This window comes from Heliangelus exortis, chromosome 2, assembly GCF_036169615.1.
Source record: "Heliangelus exortis chromosome 2, bHelExo1.hap1, whole genome shotgun sequence".
Lineage (NCBI taxonomy): Eukaryota > Metazoa > Chordata > Aves > Apodiformes > Trochilidae > Heliangelus > Heliangelus exortis.
In genome coordinates, this window is record NC_092423.1 from 86,253,048 (window position 1) to 86,280,523 (window position 27,476).

General features: G+C 37.8%; 1 protein-coding gene and 1 long non-coding RNA gene across 3 annotated transcripts in view; one reads left to right on the plus strand and one right to left on the minus strand.

Annotated features, from left to right (window-relative positions):
* Positions 1-27,476, plus strand: part of LOC139792890 (poly(rC)-binding protein 3-like) — a 510,075-nt gene that overhangs the window by 71,045 nt on the left and 411,554 nt on the right. The window lies entirely within an intron of this gene.
* Positions 20,857-27,083, minus strand: LOC139793731 (uncharacterized). Its single transcript, XR_011724754.1, has 4 exons — positions 26,932-27,083; positions 24,649-24,841; positions 24,077-24,213; positions 20,857-21,010 (listed from the first exon to the last, which is right to left on the minus strand). It is a non-coding gene; the product is annotated as an uncharacterized lncRNA (long non-coding RNA).

Sequence of the window (27,476 nt, forward strand, 5' to 3'; positions counted from 1 at the left end):
TGTTGGCAAACTGCTGGGGAGGGCATGCCTCTCTTCCTGAACACAGATCATGGGTCTGTAAAAAAGTTGTAGCACCAGGGAATGCTCTGATAGCTGAAAATGTTAACCATTCTGCTGCTGTTTCTGGGATGGACATATAGCATCTGTACTTCCTATTAACATTGCCTGCTGTGGCATGAACCTCCTCACCTCTGAGTGAGGATCAGGATTTCATTTCTCCAGTATAGCCCCAGATCAATGTCACTTCTGCCCCCAAACCTTGAAAATGTATTCCCTACTTAAGGAAAAATCATAACTTTCAGCTGGAATGTGAACAAGTGAGCCTTGTTCTCCCCTAATACAAGAGGGGTAGGTTTTAGTGGATGTACACAGTGGCTGTAATGGGAGCAGAGTGAGGCTCTTTGTTTGACTGCTTAAATGGCAATGTCCTTCACACAGTCACCTGCTCAGAAGGGTGAACTTGCTTTGGACATGTAGTGACATGATAAGGGTGAATGGTTTCAAACTGAGAGAGGGTAGATTAAGATTAGATATTAGGAAGAAATTCTTGACTGTGAGGGTGATGAGACACTTGCATGGGTTGCCCAGACGAGCTGTGGATGCTTCATCCCCTGAAGTGATCAGGGCCAGGTTAGATGGGGTTTTGAGTAACCTGGTCTTCTGTGAGGTGTTCTTGCCTTGTAGCAGGGTGGTTGGAAATAAATTATCTTTAAGGTCCCTTCCAATCCAAAACATTCCATGACTCCAGAGCACAAAATGAGAAGTGCTGAGCTCTTCTGAAAAGTGATCCTGTGGGATCTGACACACCTCTTTCTTATCCTAACATAGAGGTAGCCAGAGCACAGAAAGGGGATTATGCCTAGCACTAATTGTTTCCCTTTCCAGCCTTCTTGCTAGGACCTGGAAGCATCCTGTGGCCTACAAAGCCCAAATTCTCCACTGTGCACAGAGATAGGGCCTGAGCCCCCTTTGCTTTGAGGCTACCTGATTCTCTGGTATATGGCCCAAACGTTTACATCTGTGCTAGCGAGTGGTTATAAAGAGAATAATTAGGGAAAATTTATTTTGCATAGATAAATGGTTTCTTGTTTGTTGAATGATGCCAAAAGGCAAAAGCATAATTGAAAGAGATCCAGATTTTGCTGGATTTGGACTGGTTGCAGTGATGCAGCAATCTGTTGCTGTCATTGCCCTTGATGTGTCCAACATGGATAACTACAGGATATTGCACCAAACACTGATACAAGACCCAAACAGTGAGTTTCATTCACTGAGGCTTTCATACCAGCTTAGTCCATGATCATTACATTCATAAGCAATAAAAATAAGAAAAGCAAATGAATGGATTAGAGCAAGTGAGTAAAATATAATGCATAAAAGATTGAATTATTTAAAATGAAATAGAAGATGAGCTATAATGGTTTTATTTCCCTCTTTGAATCAAACTTCAAAATATCCCCATAGCCACTAAATCAGACAAGCAGATTTATGTTTTGTTTCTTGAGTTTTAGTGAGTGGCTCAGCTAGATGGGCACTGAACTGCTTTGGAGAGAGACATTAAAAAAAGTAGTGACTGACAAATTCCTTTATTCCTGCTGACTTGCAGAAAAATCAGCCAAAAAGGAAATAATTCATAGAATGTAATGAGGGAAAGCTGAAATGTTATTTAACCAATAGGATGTGATATCCCAAAGAGGGTAAGCACTTTAACAAAATGTATGAGCTTTTTATTGTCATTTGACTTTTTATTTTTTTCAATATACTGTTGTTCCATGAACTCTCAGTAATGCAGTACCCAACAGTACCTTTCAATTAAAACAGATGGCCATAATACTGCAAGTTTCTCTGCACAGTAGCTTGAAGATGCTCAGTATTTTTCCAACACAAGCACGTGTCTTTTTCCTTGTAAGCACATACTGTGCTTACATAGTGCTTTGAAAATCTTATCCTGGAAAAATCTCTGTGATGTTTTGAGGAATATCTTAGCTTTCCTCAGTGGGATGATCTTTCATTCTAACATTAAAACAGCACCTTTATATGCACACAGCCTGCCTTATGTTTATAGTATTTTCTGGGTTTTGGTTGTTTTTTTTTCACTGAATGTGAATTATCTCTAGTGCCACATAGATAAGAAAAAATCAGGAACAAATACCTCCTTAAAAATAAAAGTAGTTGGATGACTGATGAATATGCTAAGAGCATTAGATGAGTTGGTGTTGGTGTTGTCAGTGGATCAGTGTGTTTGGCAGAGGTTAGGAGAAATTTCAGTGAGTGTGAATTTGATGTGGCTTATGAGCTTAGTTCATCTTGCACTTTTTTTTTTTCTTTCTTTCTGAGGAGTTGTAATTTCATGCTGACATATGTCAGCAGCAAACTATAATATGTTCAAGCAAACAGCTCCTGAAGTAGTTGGTAGAGACCAAAGCACAACCAATTTGCCAGTACTTGCTGAAGTCTTTGCCAACAGATTGTGACTTCCTCAATTTGGAGAGATTTCCTCATTTTGTAGGGTATTGTTGCAAACTGATAGATACAATTGGTCCAGCTCTAGGTTTTAATGCTTAAATTGACAAATCTAATCAGGTCACAAGTAGATCAGGCTCTGCTGAATCTTGCTCCAGCAGTGTAAAAGGTTACGGTGTCCTATGTTCTGTGCTATCCATCCTCCAGTGGACAAGGTCCCTGGAGCAGAAATAACAGAACAAAGCAAGTATCATCTTCCAAGCCACTGTAAATCACAGTCCAACTTGTCTACTTCAACTGCTCTTGCATTAGTATACCAGACTGTCAGCTGGAGCCTCTAAAGAGCAGGCAGTCTTACTACAGGAAGATCAACATCCAGGAGAAGTGTTGGGTTTTTTGGTTTGTTTATTTTATTTTATTTTTTACATTTCTAAAGGTTTTTCAGGTTTTTTATTTCTTAAGTTTTTTATTTATGGGGTTTTGGATTGTGTCTGTGCAGGAGAGTTTTGAGCTATAATGAATTCTACTTGTTTGAGGAGAAAATTTAATCCCACAAGAATCTTTTGTAGGTTTGTCACAAATAGCTAGAGAAATGCCTTCTTCTTTATGGCTACAGAATACACGCTCAAGACATAACTGAAAGGGCTAAAATATCTGCCTTTAACAATAATTCCTAGATGTTTAAAAAAATGCTTAATAAGGTGACTTAAACAGACCTTTTACAATAGAAAATTTGTGTGTCTATCATGCTTAAAGAGAGGGGAATTTGAAGAATAAAGCTGAATGAGGTGACAATTGACATTTTTTTTCTCAATATCTGTTAGTCCAAGTATTATATCCAACATGTATGTACTACTGAGCAGCTTATATTTTTAGAAAATGTCAGATGTGAATGGTGCAATATAACTTTACTTAAAGATTTCCTTAAATTTCCATTACCTCTATGATATTGTTCAATCATTGTATGAGGATTTGAACATCAGTTCTGGAAGTATTGCATTAGCCTTTAGGTTGTCTTGAGAACAGCCTGCTTGAACAAAATGCTAGTGCAATTAAGTTTTCACTGACAAATTCATCAAAGACAGGGTGGTTTTCATTCTGCAAACACCAGCACGCTGATCTTTGTTCATGGACATTCACATCATGACCAACTTTGTGCAAACGGTGCTTCTGAAACACTGCCAAGCTTTTTGACTACAAAGCTTTGGTGCCATATTTTCTTCCTTGAGTGAACTCAGAAACCCCAGTGGAAAAATCAGAGGATGCCTCAAACGTAATCATGGAAAGATTACTCCACAGGAATAGGTTCAGACTGGCTTTTTCAAGGAGCCTAGAGGAATTAAGTGCCTTGTTTATATATCTGTGCAAAATTTCCTTGTCAATCAGTACTTTCATCCCACAGCTGTTAGAGGAGATATCAAAGCTCCCCTTTGATGCATAGATGCTCTGTAACTTAACTCACAGTTCAGGAGGATAGGTGTCAGTTGGCTTGGCAGGTCAAATTGCTGAGCACACTGGCTCCTTATGCTTATTGTCTTTCTAAAAGTTGTTATAAGGCAAAGAAAACTTTATCTCGTGTTGCAGAGTGAGAGTGAGAGCTGAAGGCTATGAGAGAAAGCTTCAGCTCAGCAACCTTTGGATTTAGCATGGGATGTGTTTTCACTCTGCTGATATTTTTCAATAGAATACATCAGTTACACCTTGTGTTTGCTGGATTAGGAAGGCAGCCCTGCATAGCCCTGCCAAAACCATCTCTTCCATGTGATTCTCTTCTTTCTCTGCTTTCTCTGCTGTGATGTTGCCAAGATAGAAATGCTGACAATGTTGGGAGTAGAAAAGGCAAGGTGTAAAGAGAGATAGAGTAGTACAAAAAAACCCAACAAATGGTGATCCTGAGCAGCTGATGCAGTCCAGAGAGATCCTTAGTCCTGAAATTGTTTAAGTGATCATGTAAAGCCCCGTTTAAAATGTTCTGTTCCTGTTAACAGCAGTGGGGAAGGACGTTTGCTGGTATCACAGCTTTTCTATGTTCTGTTCTGTTCTGTTCCTCTGCTCTCCTCCTCCTGCTACTCGTTTCATTACTGACTGATTGGCTGAAGGTCTTGCAGCCAAGCAGGTGTGGATGGGGCTAACACTGATAAGCATTAGTAACTGGCCTTTTTGTTTCTGAGTGCATGTGGATTAGCTGCCACTCTGGTATTTGTACTGCTGGCACTGCTGAAGGCACTAGGCTTACTGCTCTTGAAAGCCTTTCTGTTTAGGGAACACTTTTTTTTTTTTTTTTTTTTTTAATGTTGGTTGCTACTAATAAAATAAGAAGCAAACAAGAACCTCAGTAATTACAGTCCAAGAAACAACCTAAAGATTACTGTGTCGTCCCAGTTTTGTGCTGATAGATGGGTAAATTATTCTACTCCAGTGGCAAACAAACAAAAAAAAAATCAGTCTCCATATGAACCAGAAGGCATTTTCCACTAAGCTTTAAGTGCATATTTTTTTGCTTGTGGACTGTTCTAGAAAGGAAGTGGGATGCTGGGGCCCCTACCAACCTCCCAAAGTGCCTTTATGTTCACAGGTGGCTTATCCAGTGAAATGGGTCTTGTTGCACAACTACAGCTCAATAGATAAATTACCAAATCCAATCCATTCTGTAAACACTTAGGACTCCCTGAGTGCAGTATGCTAATTTTGGGTTTATCTTGCCTGACTTTCAGTGTTTTGTCTAAGCTAAGTTCTTTCCCATTGAATATTTTCTGCTTTTTCTTGACTGTATGACACAATATGTATACGTCTACAAGTAGGTGGTTATTTCAGTATTTATCTTTATACCGGCATTCATAGATTATTGGTAAATGTAAGAATATATTTTTTCATTTTAAATTATTTATCGTGTTTAATGGGCACCTAACAAGATTTATTTTCAAAGGGGCTATTATAGCTTGGTTTTTTTCTATGCATCAGCAAAGTGAAGCAGATTAAATCTCTCCACTGAAATGAGATATGAGGATATGTCAAATTGCTTAATTGCTTGTCTAATTTTAAGCACAATAGTAGTCTTGTGTTCTGCTTACATTGTTAAAAAAAAACTACTGAAGGACTTATCCAGCTTAGAGCACTAAACATACATTTATTTCATAGAATCAGAGAGTGATTGAGGTTTGAAGGAACCTCTTGAGATCATTCAGCTCTCCCTGACTGCTCAAACAGGCTCGGCTGGGGCAGGTCGCCCAGCACCCTCTTCAGTTTGGTTTTGAATGTCTCCACAGATGGAGATGGCACAACCTCTCTAAGCAATTTGTTTTAGTATTTTGAGCAATTCTCTTTGCTATCAATTGTTAAATAATGTATTACAACATATGGTGATAAAGCAAAGGTATAAGTATTTTTTTTTTAAACTTAGGAAATAATATTTTAAAATGCATTCCATAGCATTTTGTGGAAACTAAACAAAAAAGCCCTATACATCTGAGCTCACCTTGTTCTCAAAAAAGGGATTATGAAGTATAATAGAAATACAGATCTTTGTTTTCTTTTTTGCTGCCTACATTTACTGTGGGTTTGGAGCTCCTGGCCCATAAACATTACAGCTTTAGACATTTCTTTGAAAATAAAATGTGGAATTATGAATGGCAGAGGGTCGTTTTACCTGCTTGACAATTTTTTTTTTCCACCTAGTATTTACACTGGTTCTTCACAAATAACATTTCTTTCACTTGTATGAATAAACAATTCACATGGATGTCCTTACTGATAGGTGCAGTATGAGGAGTTCTTTGAAAGCAATTTTACATAACCTTCAATTGCCATAGATGTTTGGACATTTGGGAGTATTTTATTCCTTAGGGTTTGTAGACCACTGAACTGTATCCAAGAATATTTTTCTATGGTGGATATATTGGCTGCATTATTTTGGTAGCAAATTAGAAAATGTAATTAAATTTAAAATAATTTAATGGACACAATTTTAGGTTATTCTTTGTGTCTGTGTCAGAACATGACAAGATGAAAACTGATGCAAATATATGTGGGATATTTTGTGGGGTGCCAGGTGTCCTTTATGAAAGATAAAAGCTACACTCATTTGTATCGAAAAGAAATATGCTAAAAAACCAAGGAATTAAGTATTTTGAGGTGGTAAATACTATGAGTACAAATTACAAGATCTTTGCTAAAATAAAATACTTACTGATGGCACAGTGTCTGTAAAACTGGATTTCAACAGTCAACTGGGTTATGCAGCAAGAAGAAAAAAACAACAGAAAATGTGACAAGCTGCTAAGATAAGCAAAACCAGAAGAGTCTTAGGAACCAGAGAAAGTTCTTTCTCTCAAGAGGAGACAAAGGTCAACAAGCATGGGAATAAAAAGCCAGCATTTTATTTTTCTCAGACTACTTCTTTCAGGATTACACAGGAGAACCAAGAAGATGTGGACAGGTAGAGGCTAACCGTGGAGGCAGCTCATGGGGGCACACCAGCCATGAGGTCCAAGGGCAGGACTGCACCTATGCAGTAGCCTGTGGGTGTACAAACCACTGCTTTCCAGTGGCAGCAAGAAGAAACAGCCCCTGCACACAGGTAAACTGTACTAGCTGAAGACTTCATCTGAGGCTTTGGACAGAACCAAATTTTAAGAGAGAAACTACCCAGCGGTGGCTTGTGCTTGGTAGCAGAAATGGTGGCTGAAGACCATGGAAGAAGCTGGTCCGGGAATCTGTGAGTAACCCTGAAGAGGAAGAAGACTTCTTGAACACAGGGCTTGTTGTAAGAGCAAAACTGATCAAACCCTGCTTGTTTTTCTTCTTCTCTTTCTGCTGCATTCAGGGAAATGGGATCTGTTGATTTTGTAATTTATTTTCTTTCCCCTTTGAGTGTGTGTAAGCAATGTTACATCCAAAGAAAGTGCTTATGGTCTGACCTTCACATGAAATGGTGTGACACAATAAGATGGGAAAAGATCACTCTTAAATCTTGCCAGGGTAACCATTGGTAACTGGTCTATTTATTTACTTTAACTGCTGGGAAGATGCAGGCAGATTATTTTTTGTTCAGAAATAAAGACAAAACACAGAAATCTCTACCAATAGATGTGCTGATCTGATGGGGCTGGGCTTATGACAGTTTGTAAAAACAGTGTGGAGATTCCTCCAAAGACTGATACAGAAAATGAATATTCTGAGGACAGTGATTTTGAGCAAGATTGACATTCCTCCGGGCTAGATGAAGACTCAAATTCAGTAGTTTCATTCCTGTAAAGCCACTGTAACTAGGTATGAAATAAAGCCCTCTTCATCTAAGAAGTGTACAGGGTTTATCACCTGAAAAGCCCAGGATGTTGAGGAATACTTTATTTCATCTGCATGAGACTGTCAACCAAAGGATGTATTTTCCTTTAGAGCAAGAGCTAAAGTCTTATTTTATAGAACAACTCTGTTGAATTACACAGAAAAGAGACAGAGACAGTTTATCATTAGCAATTTAATCACAACTGGTTTTTTTTTTCCTGGAATGCAAATCAGATGAAGTGGACCATTTCCCCTCTTACAGATGACAGTACAACAAACCCATCACCTGTATTCTTGTCCATTCTCAGGTATTTAAGGTATCCTTCAGCCTCCAACAATGTTATATACCACTTCTGTAGTCACTTTGAGTGGAAAGAAATACAAACTTGTAAATGATTGTTCAAAATCACAGGGACTTGTGGGAGCCGCTCTCAAGCTGCCCAAGTGTCAAATGGCACAGAACAAAGAGGATTCACTCACTCCAGCTTCCTCCATTCTAAGGAGCAGAGCAATTTAAGCTTCCAAAGCCCACAGAGTTTAGCAAAGACAAGGTCTTGTGAGTCAAGTGTGTGTCAGCTAACAATTTCCTGCACAATTGACACAGAGCCAAGAAGTCCTCCTACTGCCTTGCCTTTGATGCTTTGCACACTGAGATAACACCTGTGATAATGCCTCTCCCTCTTTCTCCTAGAAATATCTGGTGTGTTAGTGAGAATTTAGCCCTGTAAATGGATAGTAATACTCTTGAGGTGGCAACCAGTGCAGCATACCTGTCATGGGACTCCATTTATTGCCTGAATTTACCTCACCTTGCATGTTTAGTGAAAAGGTGACTGGTCTTTTCTTCCTCTGAAATTTCTTGGTTCGGTAACAGCCAGCAAATCAGCTATGTTCTCATTCAGGTAGTGAAGTAAGTGAAAATACTCAGTTTCTTTTAGTAACTGTTGTTTTTTCCATCACATGTCTAAGAACACGCAGCCTTGAGCTGCTGCACCTTTTTAAATCACCCTGGAAGAAAAGATTTTCTCTATATATTTCCATCTGGAATGTATATTGTTTATGGTACTTGTATTCGAATTTACCTGACTGACTGGACACTGCAGATAGATATATGTGCAAAAATTCTTCCATTTATACATTTTTTCAGCACATAACGCACCATCTGTATTTAAAGATTAATTCCAGAGAGCGGGGCAGTACCTATCATTTTCTTTTCTTTTCTTTTCTTTTCTTTCTTTTTTTTTTTTTTTTTTTTTTTTTTTTTTTTTTTTTTTGTGCTTTGGCTTCTTGGTAATTTAGGGATGTGAAATGTTCTCTCTAAAAGCAAGCCAGTGGCAAGGATATGGATGTTCATATAATAAACTTAGTCTGGAACACAGAGGCCACAGTCTACACTGGACAACTGGACACTATTCTGGTTTAGCTGCAGTATCAGACATTTTTGTGACAGAAGCTATTCTTTCTTGAAATCCTTCACAGCAGACTTCTTTACCTATGTGTCTTGGCTACTGATGCTCTCAATATGATAGCTCAATACATGGCATTTCTTACAAATCATTATTTTTGAAGAGTGTATTTCTTTCTAAGGTCAGTATCACTTCCTGGAGTTATACATCAGAAGATAAACACTGAAAATCTTTGAAAGGCAGGTTCATTGCTAGACAAGAATAATGCAGGACTTTTCCATAACTCTTCACATGACATTCAAACCCTTCTTTTTGAAGCAGCTGAACTGCAGTCTGCTTTCTAGATACTGTGACTGTAGACATTTGCACTTAGAGTTTTCAGGTGTTGTAGTAGACCATTTTTTCCTACAAGATCATTTTCTACAAGATCATTGTTGTCATCGTGAATCTAGAATATTTCTCTCAGAAAACTATTTATTGACAAAGTCCAGAGAATAATTTTCTTTCTTCAAAGGAGGTTTTTGGGGTTTTTTTATTCCATTAAGTAGTGAGTCTTCTGGACTTTAAGCAATTTTTTGCATTTTCATGAGAAGTTTTTAATGACAGAAAGATGAATTAGGCCCCTGCCTCTCTCTGGTTTTCACTGAGTTGATGTTTCCAGTGAATAGGCTGCTGAGTCTCTTCTGGTTCTTTGAGAATCTCTGACGGGATTCTTTTCATTTTTTACGCGTCCATTTCCCTGGTGCTGCTGCTTTTCAAACCTCTATAGAAACACTCGTGTGAACCTGGAGGAAATATGTGCTCTATAGTCAACTCCTAATTGCCCTACTGGGCCCATCTCATTAAATGTAATGTCTTATTATCCATCTATATCTTAGCCTTCAGACATAAAATGTGACCTTGGGCTGTGAACCTGCTACTAGTTGTAGAAGATCAGATTTCACTACAGCTTGCACAAGAGATCTTCAAGGGGAAACAAAGGTATCTGAAAAAGGTTTTTAATGATTGAGTTGGTGACCCTGATCTCAGCAAGCCACAAGACTAAAGCACCTGACCTGTGCTATCTCACCATTTTGTGAAACAAAGGGCTGCATTTCATGCCAGTTCTTACACCAAAAATTTGATATGATTTTTCCCATGAATCAGTGAGCATAGAAGCCAGCCTTTCTCTTTGCACGTCAAAGCACTTGAATTTAAGCATCATCAACCCACTTGTCATTTTACCCCTTCAGGATGAGTAAAGCCAGAGCCTGGGTCCCATACTTGCTATGGTCTTTGCAGTTGTAAATCATTAAAAAATATGAAGGATTTTCTGGTGGAAAAAAAGTCCCTGCATAGGATAAACAGTAGCCTCAGTAGCCTCAAAAGCATTGGTAAACAGCATCAGAAACCATTTCAGTTTGGGCTTGCCTGTAAAAATGCTCACTGTGCAGCTGTATAAATACAATACTTAAATTAAATGATGTTTTCATAATGCTTACAGGGTTTTAAAATATTTAAAATTAAGACTTAGGAAAAAATATGATTCCTTTTATCAAATGCATATTAATAACTAGTAAACCCCTCCTCAAAGTGACATATTTAAGATGATACCGTCTTTTTACACAATTGACAACCCTAACTGAGTGTGAGAAATGCCACTATTGTAACTTAAGATTTCTGTTTAAGAACAAAATCTATAATACAACACTATTTTAAAAATCCTATGTTGGTACTCTGGTAATGTAAGCTAAAAACACAACGATTGAGTATAATATTTGGTTTTATATCAGTGCCTAGACACACACACATACATACAGATGCTTACATAAGCAAAACTGCTGTCAAAATAAAACAAAAAAGAAGTGATCAAATATAAAATTGACAAGCAGAAACAGAGAGCTAGAGAACCAAAAATTGCAACCCTGACTCATTGCTCTTGAAGAATAATGATTCAAGATGTATTATAAAAAACTGAAATCTTTTCCTCTGGATTCAATTAGCCAAAACATACTGTTAAATCTTAAACAAGCTGCTCATTAAAAATAATGCTCCAGGAAGGAAATATTTGCCTTGCCTCTCAACGTAGCATGTAATAACATCACAGCAGAAAGGGACAGTAGATGAAGTCTTACAGTAAATGATTCATTAATTCCTCCTGTGATACTCTGAAACCTAGAGACTCCCAGTCATACAGAAGAGATGTGTGTGAAGCTGGACTAGATTAATGGGATTTGGCCACACATTTCCCATGGACTATTTCTTACTCTATGGCAGCTACATCGGACACTTCAGAAATCTTCAGCACTTTTATAACATCTTGTTATTCTTGTGGATGACAGTGTGCAATTGCTTTTTTCTATGCCTCTTAGTTGTTTCTTCATTTAGTTACCTGTAAAGGTAAGAAGTGACAGTCAAAAGTCATAAATTACAGAGAGAACTGTAAAATGTGCTAGTAAAGGAGTGGTGGGAAGGGTCTGCTTGAAAGGTGAATGACACTTTCTCAACAATGGGTGCTTTTCAGCAGGCTGCTCAAACTCAGCAATGTAGAGGTTGTTCCCAAAATAGAATACAGAGCTTGCGAGATACAAGTGGTCTGATTCAGATGTGACATAAATGGGAGCAGACAAAGGGAGTATGTTGTGGAATGTTAGAGAGGTTTGGAGAATGTTGGAGAATATTCCTGAATATTCTCGAAGAGATAGGAGGTACGACCCCTTTACTATGCCCAACCCCATGTTTGGGAGGCCAATTAGATCGGCCCATACTCCAGTGCTACCTGCACCAGGGATTCGCTGTGCTACAGGTAAACACACTGGGTGTCCAATAAAAAGTTATGTTGGTGGTGGGGGTGTGGTCACAGAAGCACTATATAAGTGAAAGTTGCTGCGCAATAAACCAGAAGTTCGTTTATCAACCATATTGGTTGCACGCGTTTTCTTTGCCACTCCCGCAGGAGTAGGCAACACTCTTGTGTTCTTGCTAGAATGAGCTGTATCATCTGCATAGCAAAAGTGATAGGAAAAGAGAGCCAAAACAGGAAAATTAACTTGTGAGAAGGGAAATGCAGAGCATAGTGCAGCACTTCTGCTGTATTTGGAAGTCAGGCAAATGACAAAGAAAATATACACTATGTAGGGCAAAGGCTGAGCCTTGAAATGTGTGGCTGTTCAATGAGAGTCTCCATAGGTTCTCCTGACTTCAGCTTTGTGCAAGCAGTGATCCAAGTCAATGGTACTGTCTCTTGGATAAAGTTTGGCTTATGGGTTACCACATGAAAGAAGCCTGGCACAGAAACATGAAAATGTGCCTGTGTGCTACCTACATGGAGATGCTCGTTGTGCTACTCAGTGCTGAAGGTAGTTGCCACCTACTTACTGAAATCATCTTCCACTTTTACTGCAGAGGAAAGACAGCTTTGCTCTGCTGTTCTTTACAAATGTTTACAAACTTACTTATAACACAGGTCACAAATTGTACCCCCTGCTAAGTTAGGAACTAATAAATCATCTAGATGTAAAAAGAAAAAAAAAGAGTATGTCTTCACAGATAGGAAATACATTTACTCAAGTATTAATTTAATTAATGTTATGCAATTAATTCTGTCTGGAAGAATGAAAAATAGGATAGAAGGAGTGAAAGAAATTGTTATAGGTGAGCATGCAAGCTCTGCAAAAGTATTTCCTTTGTAAATGGGAGACTTACTAAGGAGAAATAGATAAAGCATGGGTTCAAGGAAAGCTCTGTGTATCTTTTTCCTCTATGTATTATTTGCTTTCACAGATTGTCTTCTGTATGTAAATGGAAATATTCCCATTAGTAAATGTAAAGTGAATTTTTCTCATGGTAAGTTAAGTCCTTAAAAACCTAAACTATTTCTTAGAGAATTAAAAGAACTGATTGAAGAACTGTTATGTAAAGAGATTGTTCTTAATCTCAGCTGTACAGCATTCATTATCATTCTTCAAACATGCATGGTGGGGTCTTTCATTTGGTGCAGTATCACTTCTGACAGTTCAAATTAAATCTATCTACAGTGGATGTTGCCTGTTACTGGATGGAAACATTTATTAGGTCGAGTATGTGCTGCTCCAACAGACAATGAAAATGATAAACAATTGATTGCAATCAAAAGAGAAAACAAAAGCACTGGAATATTGTGACTTATTTGCATAGTTATCAGTAATCCATAGAGGATATAAAAAAATCACTTTTAATGCATATGCAGCTGTACAAGTGTTTGTGCTTTTTGAAGTTAATATAAAAGCCTTTGTATGCAATCAGTAACACATCTCACATCAAAACTGTCCAGCTACACTTCTCCCAATATATTTGTATCATTAGAAGTCACAGTCCTAAATAGTATCTTGGGGTTTTCTTTTTGTTTTTTTGTTTTTTTTTTTTTTTTACAAATACCATTTATGGAATAGTTTGTGGAAAATGTTTACTGTAAAGTTGCTTATAAATAACTTCTGGCATTTAGATCAAAAGAGCAGTACAGGATGTCTTTCATTCACCCTGCTCTACATATCAGAGGTGTGGGCTGAGCTGAGCTATGTGTTTTGAAGAATTCTAAATAGGTGTTTCTACTTGTTTGCAGATATAGGATACTATGACACTAAATTTAGCTCCTTCTCCTTGTATCTGTGAAGAGCCTTAGAGAAGCATCAGCCAAAGAGAGATGCACTTGTCCTCTTGCTGCCTTGCTTCAGTGTTAACAGCAGTGCAGCTGATGAGCTCTTGAGATCTCCTGGAGCTACTCAGCAAGCACCAAAATATGGGGCAGAGGGTTTTAAATATCTTGATTTCAAGCTTGATGTTGAATGGACAACTAGACTGTGGGCAAAAAATTGTTGCTTTCAGGTAAAGGTTTTGATGGGGTTTCTATATGAAATTCTGCCATTCCAAGAAAGATGAGTTTCTTTCCTCAGCATAGGTGTTTGGCACTAATGGTCTAAGACAAAATCATGGTGGCTCTTGAACTCTTCAGAAATGTTAATTACCATTTCACCAGAAACTGATTCCAATATTATCCTTTCCAATCCCAAGCGATGCTTTGTTCACATTGTCTCTGAAACAAAGCTGATGAGGGAAAAGAGTGTGTACAGAGATATTAATATTATCAAATCCTAAATCTTCTCTTCATAAGAAGCTCTGGTTTTAGTCTGTACATGTCATTGTATGTTGCTCTTCAATGCTCTAAGTGCTCTAAGGAGCTGCCCTCTTTCTATCTGTATTCATTAGGAGAAAAGAATCTAAGTGTAGGTTCCAGTCTGGAAATCTGAATTTGTTCCTTCTCAGTTGTATATAATTAGTTTTTTCTCCCACTGCAGTCTTTATGGTAACTCCCAATGACTTCCATGGAATCAACACTGAGACTTCGATTTCTTAAAATGTTAAAATAAAATGACCCTCCAGGAGCAATACCCTTTCTCCTCCTGTTGGCAAATTGGACTAATGCATTGATTTTGAATTCGTGGTGTGGTGAATCAATCAGGGATTGGTTTTTTGAAGCAGGAATTAGAATTATAGCAGTGGGCAATTTCTTTAAAGTAATTGTTTATATTGCCTGCCAACAACTACTTGTTTTTGTAATTCAGCATTTCTGATGCTGATAAATTAGAATTATACATTGTAAAATGGCATGACATCTGTTCTATGGGGGCAGAAGAATGCTGATCTAGAAGTCCCTCTTAATGAAGAGCAATTGATATATGTGAGAGCACTTTTACTGGGTTTGTCAAACAACATAAAAGTGTTGTTTTGGATTTACTAGCAGGAAATAAAATCCAAATTGAAATAAGATTTTAAAATGACATAAAATCCCAACACTTTTCATGTCACCAATAAAACCCACACATCCTGCTAAATAAGAAGCCTTAAGGTTGCAGTACTATCTTGTATGCAAAACCAAGAAAATTATTTATGTAAGAAAGCTTCCTGTCTGTGTTACTGCATGGGAAAAAGAATAAGTATTATTCTCTGTATTGTCTTTTTTTAACATACATAATTTAGTTGCAGTTATTGATAGAAACACTGGCTTCGCCATATCCTTTCAAATATGTTTGTAGGGGCTCAATCCTGGAATCTTGTCTTGCCATTCTTCCTTTTTAAGACCTTAGTGACGTCCAGCTTGAGGAAACTTCAAGATACTCCCATTTTCACTCCAGAATTTTCTGAATATTCTACTGAGTTAAGTAGTGGTTATTGACTTTTAAAATACAGATATTAAGTGTTGTTCTGTTTTATTGTTTTTTTCATTTTGGGATGGTATATTTATGGTTAAACTCTACATCTTATTTGATCCATCACATCAAACTTTAATGGAGACCAATAGACAGTGTTTGGCCTGTGGACACATAACATTGAAAACCACAGATTTCCATCTTTATCATGTTTCACATTTTTGCATCAATGTCTACAGGGCAGTCAGTCGTTTTCAGCCAAATTTTGTGGTTGCTCTTAGTTTCACATAGTCTGTTTTTTCTTTTCTTTAAAAACTAACTAATCTCTCTCAGTGCTGACACTAGCTCTTGCTTTAGGTAGTTTTAGGGCAGAGAAAGGTGATGTAAGCAATAATAACCTTCTCTTGTTTGGTGTGTTCCCTGTTTCTCTGTCTGTGGGAACGTAAATTGACTTTGAAATGTTTTCAAAGGAAGACAAAGCCCTCTCTTCCTCCTCTTCATTAATATGAAGGAGAACCTCTCAGTAGAGTGTGAGAGGCTTGGGACAAGATAAATTATATTTTTATTAAAAGTAGTCAACCAAATGGTTTTCTACAGATTGAGTTGTATTAAAACATTTTTCTTTCTAACGTAAGTGTGATGACTACCTAATCTAGAATTAAAATAATTTTAATTATTGTTGATAAATTCTCAACAGACAAAGAGGATTAGCTAGACAACTTATGAACAGAATCTACAAGTAAGAAGGTGAGATCTGGGGGTTTCTGACTGGCAAGCAGGCATTCACTGACTTTAACATGTAAATCAGCATGGTATAGATGTTAACACTATGGAAGATCACCTCTTCTTTTGGGACAAGAGCTCAGAATTTCTGAAAAATGAGATTACAGGGTAGTATTTAAAGACAGCTATCTAAATCCTGTAGATAGGTACTCTACTACCCTGAAGCAGCAAAAGTTTAAGAGGGAAGGGAAGCCAAAGGCTGTGTTCAGTCTGCTCATACTCCTCTGTGAGTTCCCACATTCTGGGACCAGCGGGCAGCTTGTATCCTGCTCTCTGTTCTGTCTCAATATAGAAAAAGAAGAAAAAAGGAAAAACAAAACAAAACAAAACAAAACAAAAGGAAAAACAAAACAAAAACAAAACAAAACAAAAAAACAACAACAACAACAACAAAAAAAAAAACAACCAAAAAAAAGAGAAAAAACCCAAAAAACATTTTTCTGGTGTTTCTTCCCCCTCACTTCTAGGAGGAGGGAATAACTTGAGCCAATGGAAGAGAGCAGAACTGAATTTGAGGCAAAAGTCAGGTGTAGGCTTAGGGAGCATATTGTGAGGTGATTTGGGGTAAGGAAAAGCAAAGGGTCACACTCCAGGGCACTGTCTTTTCTGATATAAAGGTTGGTATCCAAAAATGTACACAGGGCTGACAGGCAGGAAAATTTCACAAGTGCAATTTATTAATATCTCAGGAAGTAGTCTGGGTCCAGTCAGGATTTCTGATGGCTGTGGTCAAGTCAACCTGTTGTCTTACTTCAACATGAGATTGCCAGAGAAGGGAACGGATGAAGAAAAAGCACAGTCAAACTGGTTTTCTGGCTGTTTCTGGTCTGTAAAATCTGGGGAACTGAGCTATATTTTCTTCCAGATCTGGAGAAATGTTTTGCCCCCAGCCAGCATGCCATGACTTTACTTCATATGTTCATTTCTTGCTGTGCAGCAAGGTTGGATTTAATGGTGCTAAAAACTGCAAAGAACCCACTCAGGAAACAGGGAAACTAAGAGTGCTTCCACTCAGGCTATTTACTTCACCTGTTCCTCTGATTTATGGATGTATGGAGAGATTGACCTTATCATGTTTGAAAACATGAGATCCCATAAGAAATGTCAGGACAGGGAGTTACAAACAGGTCAGTTTGAAGTTGAAATTTAGATACTGTATATTTCTGTGCATGTACAGGTAAGGCCTGTCCTGAAAAGAGATTTGCTCCTCCAGTTGTGTTGGATACAAGAACAGACCTAATATATATTAGGGCTTTTAACTTAGATCAGGATTTGATCAGTTTAATATTGCAATAGTGAATATAGAAGTCTTTCAAAATTAATGATACAGTGTCCTAGGTGTTTTGTGGAAGCAAAATACATAGAAATCATTCACATTAACAATGCATGAATTTTTATACTCTTTCTCTGCAGGTCTGATAAACTGATTTGTGGATGATTTGAATGCACCCGTTGTTTTAGAGTAATCAAGCTTGATTATAATTTGCTCTTCTTAGTCTCCTTAAAAGCAACCCTAAACCCAAACAAAAATAACAATTTTCTCGTCTTCTGGGGTAACATGCAAATGAACTGCTGACTCATAAGTGGCTAAGTTTTGTGCAGATTGCCAGCCTGAGAAAATAATGAGATTGTATCATCCTGTAGTTTTTTATTTTTGTGGATGCCACTTCCTAATATGTATGTGGGGTTTATGTCAGTGAAGGAGTCAATTTATCCTCTAGGTCTTCCATTAAAAAAATTAACTTGTGATTAATTGCTGCATGCTTCCATTACTGCAGTGTAGATGGATTTTAAAAGCCTTTTGACAGAAATATTCACCTTGGGGTATTTTAATTACAGTAGCTGTAGAGCACTCCATAGTTTGATTTTGTGTTTTTTACATTTATAGGGATTGAAAAATCAACTTCACTTAGGGTCATGGGATAAGAACATCACTTATGTTCTTCTCCAATGTTTGATTTTCTGTTTGTGTTTAAGAAGCTGACAACCATATCTGAAACTCATTGATTATCTGCTTATAATAGCTCATCATCTTGAGGGAACAGATCAACAAAATTTTTCTGCTTTGTTGAATGCATTCCAAATAGCAACAGAACAGGGCCAAAGATATTTGAAATTCAATTAGAATAATGATAATCTGGTCTATTTAGTCTAAAAAAAGGAAAAAAAAAAAAAAAAGAAAAAAAAAATTAAAGAGTAACTTGGAATCCACTTAAATGTATTGTGATTTTAGATGAAATCAATTGTTCTCCTCACTTGTCTAAAGAGGATTTTTATCTGGGGGTTCTAGCATTCCCTCACAGTTTTATTTGTGTTTTTTCATAAATGAGAGGAACATCTTAAAGCAGTGCATCCATTCAATTAATGTTATTTAATCTACTAAGTTTTTCTTTCCTAGATATCTTTTAGATCTTGTAAAATCCATTGCCCTACATTAATGTTTGATAGTCATCAACGTAACTTCAAATTTGCTATTTTCTCATTAAATCTCACCAGATAAACAGCAAATTTATGCAAGTGGGTGGGGTTGTTTGTCTTGTTTTTTTTTTTTGTTTTTAAAATACGTTCTTATATTCTTGTTCTAGTTCCTTGGCCTTCTAATCTGTCCAAACATATCAGAAAACAAAAATGCATGCTTTCTATGGTGAAACCAAGGCAATTCAGAGAATATCTCTCCTAAAGAACACAACTGACAACCGATTTTCACAAATCAAAGCTAACAGAAAAACTGCAGTCTGCAGATTACTGCAACAGGAAATAAATGTAGTGGCTTGAAATTAAACAAAATGGAGCACTTTTGGACAATGCTTACCATCATCTGCAAAATAAAATTTCATTTCTCTGCTACTGAATATACAAATATTTTTATATAAGCAGATTCGAATCCTTTCAAGAATTTGCATTTTATCAGAAAAGAATTAAATGATGCTTCACAACATATTTATATATAAATGACATATTTATATATAAACTTGCTTACTAATTTACCTCTGATTTTTTAAGAACTTAGAAAAAGCAAAATAGAAATAAATTGAATTCTGTGCTGTTTATTTTGGGAAGCAAGTGTTTGAGCCGTGTGTTATAAGTCACTCAAATCTGGATGTTTGAATTTTTTATCAATATTTTGACATAATGGATGCAATCCACAGACTTAAAATTTGTTAAAACTGTGGAACAGGATGCCTGTTAATATAGTTCAAAGATGTGTATCATTATAGGATACTGCCACTTGGTTTTGATACTTTATCACAGCAAAAAACAGCAGTGAAATTTGGATCTTCCAGAAAAAACTTTTATTTAAGAACTAACATTTTTAGTGCTTATTCTTCTAATGTTAGTAATGTGTAAAATCCTAGAGAAATTTTGAAATCATATATCAACCATGCATTAGTATTTAAAAAATGTGTAAATGAGGCACTTTAGGATGTGCTCTAGTGGGCATGGTGATGTAGATATAGACTTAATTTATTTTATTTTATTTATTTTATTTTATTTATTTTATTTTATCTGGGGGAGGGTGTTGACAGTTGGGCACAGTGATCTTAGAGGTCTTTTCCAACCATGACAATTCTGTGATTCCATGAATTTATGGCTGAAATGAAACCAGTTTGTGTTCTGGCACTGAGTACAGCAGAGATAGATCTTATGACAGTTCCTGTTCTGTACTCCTCCTGGTGTGCCTGGACAACTTAGCTACCCTTAGCCACCTCTTAGCTTGTGTGACAGGAAAAATTCACTAACCAGAGCTCCGCAGTGATGGGGCAGCACTGCAGCTGAGAATGCTACCAAGAAAACACTTTCCACCTTTAAATGAGTCAGGTTTCCCTTGGAGCATTTCTGTTAGAGGAAATAGATCAATAATTATCAAAAGCTACTGATAAAGTTTATACTTTTGTTTGTTTGTTTGTTTGTTTTTCTTTTTTAGATGAATGTGCAGCCTCCCTTCTGGCACAAAGATGTAAATTGTGAATTTTAAGAAACAAATCCTGCTGCACAGCAGGCTTAGACAGGCTGCTACAGTTGGGGCCTTAAGGCGTTCTGTGGCTTCCCTGTGGTAAGCCATGGCTCTCATTTGTAAAGCCAGGAGAATTCCTACTGTTGCTATAATCATATGCATGGTACTTCTTCCATCTCAATGCTCCCAGCATCAGTTAAAAAAGAAAAATAGGCCAAATGCCAGTTGTTATATAGCCAGCTATCCAAAAGATTAGGAGGGTGGTACATTTTTCAAGATATAATTTGTTCTCAGGAAAAGACTTGGGCTTTTTAGTGGAAATAATAAAAAATACAAAAATTGAAAAATAAAAAAAGAAGGAAAAAAAAATAAAAGGAAAGCAGGGATGAGACATTGAGCTCATGAATATTTTCCTGATACAGAAATGAGAGTCATCAGAATTTATTTTTGTTGGGCTTTTTTTAGGTAAAACATTCTTATTCTCCTAGGAGCTCTAGTTTTCCAGATATGGAAAATTCTTTCAGAAAAGGCATGGGTACCTCCTGTGATACCTGCCGTGATATACTCTCACAGGTTTGGTGAGCTCAGTGCTTAGTAACTTCCTGTCCAGAGTTTGATTCTGCATTTCTTCTATTAAGAGGCCTTGAGGGACCAGTTTCAGTCCCAGAAAATACATCAGTAATTTTCACAGGTCACTTATGTAGTGTTGGTAAAAGTACTTTTTCTTTCATTCAAGTCTTCCCTTTGGAAATGTCACTTTATATCCCCTTTCCTATATTGTGGGAAAGATCTAATACCTGTTCCATACTTCTCTGGGTCTTCCATGGTGCTATAAACCTCTGTCTATGCCCTGTCTGTCCTCTCTCCTTTCTGTTTCATTGTTGAAGAGTTCCAGTCTGCTGCTTCTTGCCGGCCATAGAAGCTCTTTCAGAAATTTCATTGTGCCTGCTGCCCTCCTGTGTAGAAGCAGGAAAAAGCCTAAATTGGAAGGGGTCTCTGGAGATCATCTGAGCCCACCTACAGCTGAGAGCAGGGTTTTGAATTGGGCTTGCTATAGACTGATGAAATTTCCCTTTGAATCCACTGATGCCCATTGCCTGGTACCTCCATCTTCTTTATAACTACCTTTCATTAGTCTGTAAAGAAGAAGTTTTTCACTTATGAGAACAAACAAAAATTGCAAACAGGTTGTCCAGAGAAGTGATGGAATCCCTCTTGCTGAAGTAATTCAGTGCCAATGGGTAACTTGACCCTAGCCCCTGCTGTCAAATTTCCTTTTGTTTCTAAAGGCCCTCAGGGAACAAAATGTTCTACTTAACTGTAAAACACAATCCTAGAACACTGATGAATAGTATGCAATTTTTGAAGGAAATCATAGTGAGAAAGGTCACTGCAAATAGCCAAATGAACATGCACAGAACTCTGCTGGAAAGATTTATACGCAGCTGCTCCTATACAAGTGTTTGTAAATGTACTTACAATTAGGATATTTACAAGGAGAAAACTTCTCCAAATTCAATAAAGTTTGAGATAAAGACTAAATATTAAGATAATTTTAAATTAAATGCTGGGAGAAGTCCACTGACTGTATTCCCAGCTACTTCTGGGATGTAGACTGAAGAGTTCTTTTTTGGGGATGAGATATTCTCTTTCTTCTGCATGATTTTCTGCTTTTAGGAAAGAGAGTGGAGATGAGATCAAGTGCTTTAAGCTTATACTGCCACTGAAGGAAGATACCTTGTCCTCCTTCCACCCCACTGCTTTATTCCCTCGCTTGTGTTGTCTCTGATGTTGCCACAAGTATTTCTGGAAGGACCCAGCCTGGGTTAAACCCCGTATACAACATTAAAAGGACTACATTTGGTAAAAGCATCTGTTCATGACAGTTTTAAAGTGCTAACACTATAGCTTAAACAGACTTTATTTGCCAATATTTGCAACTTCAACGAGCAGCTTTTACACTTCCAAATGTCTATATTATGTAGTAATTACACATATCTGCACCAGTACTAGTCCCTTGAGTTGGTACTGAACATCTAAGCCTCTTAATTTCTAGTTTTCTTTTCCGACGTGATAGAGAAATAAAGAAAATGTGGCTTTAACTGTAGAGCATGTAAGACCTCAAAAAGTGGTATATGAGGTCAATTTCTGATTCTCCTCCATGAAGTAGCTTGAAAATTCCCCATTGAGCTACTTGTTCATGTAGAAGACAGTTTCTTACTACGTGAAAAGGTATCAGTAAGTGCTTGTTAGCTGAAGACATGGCCTGTAACTGAATATTTAAGTTAATTTTAGCAACTATTCAGACAAATTCTTACCTCCTCCCCTTCACAGGTATGTTCTAATTCCCTAGGAAAAAGGCAGAAAAAAACCTGGAAAAGGATATTTCCAATTAGGGTGGCTTTCACATATTTAAATTCTGTCTCTGTCTGCTAGATAATTGAATAAAATGTGACAATTTTTTTTTTTTTTAATCTTTGTTGAGATAATGTAGGCTGTAGCTATTTCTTTATACACTTAATATTGACAGAGATAGTATTGTACCACTTATAGCTCCTTTGGAGCAACTCTGGAATCAAGTGTTCAGCAGTGAGAAATGACCAAGAATACACAGACCTACTGTTGAGCCTAGGATCTCCCTAATCTCTGCTCCTGTTCTTTTTCTCATATCCAGAATTAGTTAATGTGACTTCTGTGAGCACAGCATTTCTAGTGACTTGTCATACAGCTTGTACTGACACTGGTTAGCATGGTGATAGCTTAGAGCTAATGACCTTTAAAATCTCAGTTGTCTTAATTCTTGCTTATTATTATATATCTTTGATACCCTTTCTCTCCCTTGCAATTTTTTATTTAGTGTTTAATATAGGAAAGACTTTTAAAGCTGTGCTTTTTTTTTTTTCAGTCCTTACACACTGTACAATCAATTAATACCCTTTGATATGTTATGCCAATTAAGTGATATGTGTGTTAACATAAATATTTAATTTTTAAAGGAGAGATCACTTTGTCCTAAAGCTTTAATTAAATTAGATGCTTTTCAGATGATTGCCAAGATGAAACTGCATTATGAACATTTGCCACTGCAGGAGATTTCTGCTTATTGAAAGACAAAAGGGTAATTTCATCTAGGACTGTTGCAAACTGTACGAGTCCTTCATACTGATAAGGGAATTCTCCCTCTTTTAACCTTGATATGTACTGCTGTAATGAATTTATGAATCTTTAAAGTCAGTCACATCATTAAATTGGGGATATGATGTTAGTACTGTCAAGTAAATGATAAGGATGAAAATTGATCTGCATAACAGTTAAAGAGATCAGAGTCAATACCAATTTGTCAATGATTCCCATTGCTATAAAAAGCGAAACTAACATGATAAAAGTAAGCAGCTATGGGTCTTTATTGTATACCAACTGGATTCTAAATATTTCTAAAAACATAGTCTTCACATGTAAAACTGCAGTTTTAGGAAAACTAAATATCCTTGGCATGGGGCTGCTGAGGCACTTAAATGTAACTCCCATGAGATACCACTGTGGCAATATGGAATCCGAGTGCTTCATTATCAATCCAAAATATTTCTGTTTTGGGGTAAAATGCTCCTGTATTGATGTTCTATCTGGTTATCTGAAGATCTTCCAGAGATCAGAATTCTGGTTTTTGATATGCTGATATGACTCTGTAGCCATGAATAGATCTGCCACTGAAAACACGTCACAGCGGTTTCCTTCAAAATATAGTACAGCTATGCATAATGTATGATGACTGGAGTGATGTGCTATGTGAATCAAAGTTTTAATGTCCTAGTTTTCTAGATATTATTATCTATTCACTGTGTTTTTTAAAGGAGCTCTGATTAAGAATCATGTCAGCTGTGACAAGCCATAAAGCCAAGCAAGATTTTCAGAGAGAACCTGAAAAAGACTCTCTCTGAACATGTTTTGATATTAAAATCAGTATTGGGGAACCTGGTTCTTATTTTGCCAGGGGAAAGAGAGTTGCATCAATAGAATCCTACCTGCTGACAGCAAGTTGTCACTGAAGATCTTAGGGCAGGCAAATTTGAAGCACAACAGGTTTTCTTTTGTGTCTTACACGGCACTTCTTACTCATGTGGTTGGTCTGTATTTTCTTCTTTGTCTTTATTGAGCAGGTCTCTGAAAGAGAGAATGCAAAAACTCAACCCTCCCTGTCACCTTGGGACATACTGCTAAGTAGCTGAATGCCTTGACTTAAAGTCTTATCTGCCTCCTTGCTCTGCAGAGCATACAATATGCACAGGCTGTTTAAATATAAAATAAACAAGTCAGCTTCACATCTGAGATCAGTCCTCTCGTGGGACTGGACTCTCTGAGGTTAACTGAAGTATCAGACTACTGGAGTCTACTTGAAATTTTAGGCAAAAGGCAATTCTTAAGTAGGCTGCAGCCTTTTGGACATTTCATCCATGTACTTGTTTGCTGACTGTTGGTGGTAGACACCTTGAAACAGTCAACATGTCTGATAGTCAACAATAGTCTGATGCTAAGGTTATGTCAACACAGTGGGGTAAGACATATTTAGATTAAAACAGAAATTAAAATCATTTACCTTGCTATTTCTGCAGTAATATTGCAAAGGGCTCTCTCAGCAATGTAAGATGCTCTTCTGTTTTGCTGTAGAGCAAGATATAACTACTTAAGCAGGATTGAGCCATTTCTGTTGTTCCGGGGGTCCCATCCAAGGAACTAGTGAAGGAACAGATGTGTGGAAAGTCTTTTCAGGTCCCAGGCCTGGAACAGGTCTGAAATTAATTATTTCAGATACTTGGATAATTCTGTTGTCAAGTTGTTTTCTTTAATGAGAACTACAGAGCAGTATATTATTGAGTATATTTACTGAGCAATAAACAAGATTTATTTTGTAATTTCTGTGATTTTACATTTGGTAGTAACTGGAAAAAATAAAAAAGAGAGCAGTGCAAAACTGTTTTACATACTTCAAATAATTGAGAATTGATTCTATTTTATGTAGGAATTTTAAGCATCATTAAAGTAGTAAGGTAGAGAAGGTGCTGTTTGGCTGAGTGCTTTACTATCCAGTAGCAAGACAGCTGATAAACTTCTACTGAAAAATCATTTGAAAAGCTAACACATGGGATGAGTGCTTACTGGGTTATGGATGTTCATTGTTCACTTTTCAAGCTGTGTTTCCTTCTACTGGGGAAAATAAAAGTGGGAATGCAGGAGCACGCATGAGGGTCAGGTTGAAAGAGAGGAAAAAATCAGACTCAGGCTTCCTTATAGATATTAGCAGGGTCAGCATGGTGTCTACATAACCAGTAACGGAAATGTATACAATTTAAATGCATCCAAGAGCGACTTTTCAGTCAGAATTATTGCAGTTTTGCACAAACTGACTGAAGAGAGGGAAGTTAAGCCACAAGACAGAATAACATAACTGCTTTTTTTTTTTTTTTTCCTGGAAAATCTGGATTTTGAGTGTGATTGACTTTATTCTTTTGGACCTACTGAAGCTGAGAGTCCTGGGGATTTACATCCTTTGTCTAGCCCAGAAGAAATGAATGACCAGTCCAGTTACTCCTCTGGCTGTGCTGGACCTCCCTGGCTTCATGACCTGGCCTGGGCTGAAGGGGCTAGCAGCCAGATGGCTGGGAGCTGCTCTGAGGGCACTTCTGTTCAGACAAGGAGAAGGGAGCTCTCAGGAGAGATAGGAGAGAAGGTGCTGGTGGACACCGTGGTGGGAAGTGCCTAGAAAATAAAGAAGCAGAGTCATGCAGGTCAGGAAAAGCAGGCACTGCTTAATGTCTCATTTGTCATTGGAAAAAAGCCTTATTGCCTTGTCTTGGCAGGTGTCTTCCCAGGTGGTAGTGCTGGGGCAAAGGGAAAATTGACAAGAGCAAGACAGTAAAGGAAAACCTGCTCTTTCCCTCCTGCTAGCTTCCCTTCCTCCTGTTGCCCTTGCCCATTCCTGCCCTCATTAACAGGAGTCAGGCTGGAGGGCAAAGCATGTCCATTCACTTCAGGAGGTGCTCTTCACATATCAGTTGCACTGTGCCCCTGGTTTTGTCAGGGAAATTGTGTGCAATGGGCCCTGAGATGGGAAAGGCCAGCTCGAGTAGACACTGAATCTAAATGTAGACAGAACCACATGTGACAGTCTGCAGAGGAGATTGCCCAGGCCCAATAATAGGCCACTAGCTTGGACATCTGCTTGACAGCTGACTTCAGCTGTCAACTGAGGTGATACCCACCTTCAAAGAGCCTGCCTGACATGTGGAAGGCTGCATGGGAGCTGTAGTGGAGTTACTTTTGATGCCTTCTGCCAGCAGAGAGGAAGGTACAGTGCATTCTCATGTGTGCCACTTTGCCTTCCCTCTACCTGTGTCCTCATTCCTATCCTTGCTGATGATGCTCAGTAAAGCACCATCAAGGGAGTCAAAAGTTGGGGTGGATTCAGTGAGTTATTCTTACTGGCTCCAGACTGACTGAAAATGCTGCTGCCCAGGGAAAAGTCTGAAGAGGAATAGCTCATGTCATTCTTCTTCATGTTGTGTTGTTGTGTGGCTCCACAATACATGGTAAACATGGATGCATTTAGCTGGTTGCAGAATCTAATGCCAACTATTCTGCACTGTATAGTTTCTGAATTGTGGGAAAAGCATTCTGTTTTCCATGTTTTAGGAACAATGGCCTTTACATTGGAACCCACTGAAACAAGTGACTTATGTGAGAATGGGCTTTTGATCCTAAAGCAGTCATGCATACCCACATGGTGAATTGGAGTAAACAAAAACGAATACAACTCTGGGGAGAGAGGATGTTCAGTCTGCATGAACATTACTCTTGCACATATGGACTGGTGTCAGCTTACCACATTGATGAAGTTTTGTGCATACTGTCTTTGCAAATAGCTGCATGTGTAAACTCTTTGTTTGCAAATCTGGAATCAGCTGAAAATTGTGCCTGAAGAAAATTTCTTCATTGCTTCATTGCTATGAAGCCACAAAAAAATGCCTGGTGCTGTTGAATCATAGAATCAAGGAATCATAGAATCACAGAATCACAGAATGGTTTGGGTCAGAAGGGACCTTAGAGATCACCTAGTTCCAACGTCCCTGTATGGGCAGGCTCACCTCCCACTAGATCAGGTTGCTCAAGGCCCCATCCAACCTGGCCTCAAACACTTCCAGGGAAGGGGCAGCCACAACGCTGGGCAACCCATGCCTCTGTCTCACCGCCTTCAAATTAAAGATTTTCTTCCTGATTTCTAATCTAAATCTCCCCTCTCCAAGTCTGAAACCATTTCCCCTTGTCCTCTCACTACACACCCGTGTAAAAAGCCCTACCCCAGCTTTCCTGTAGGCCCCTTCAGATATTGGAAGGTTGCTGTAAGGTCACCTCAGAGCCTCCTTTTCT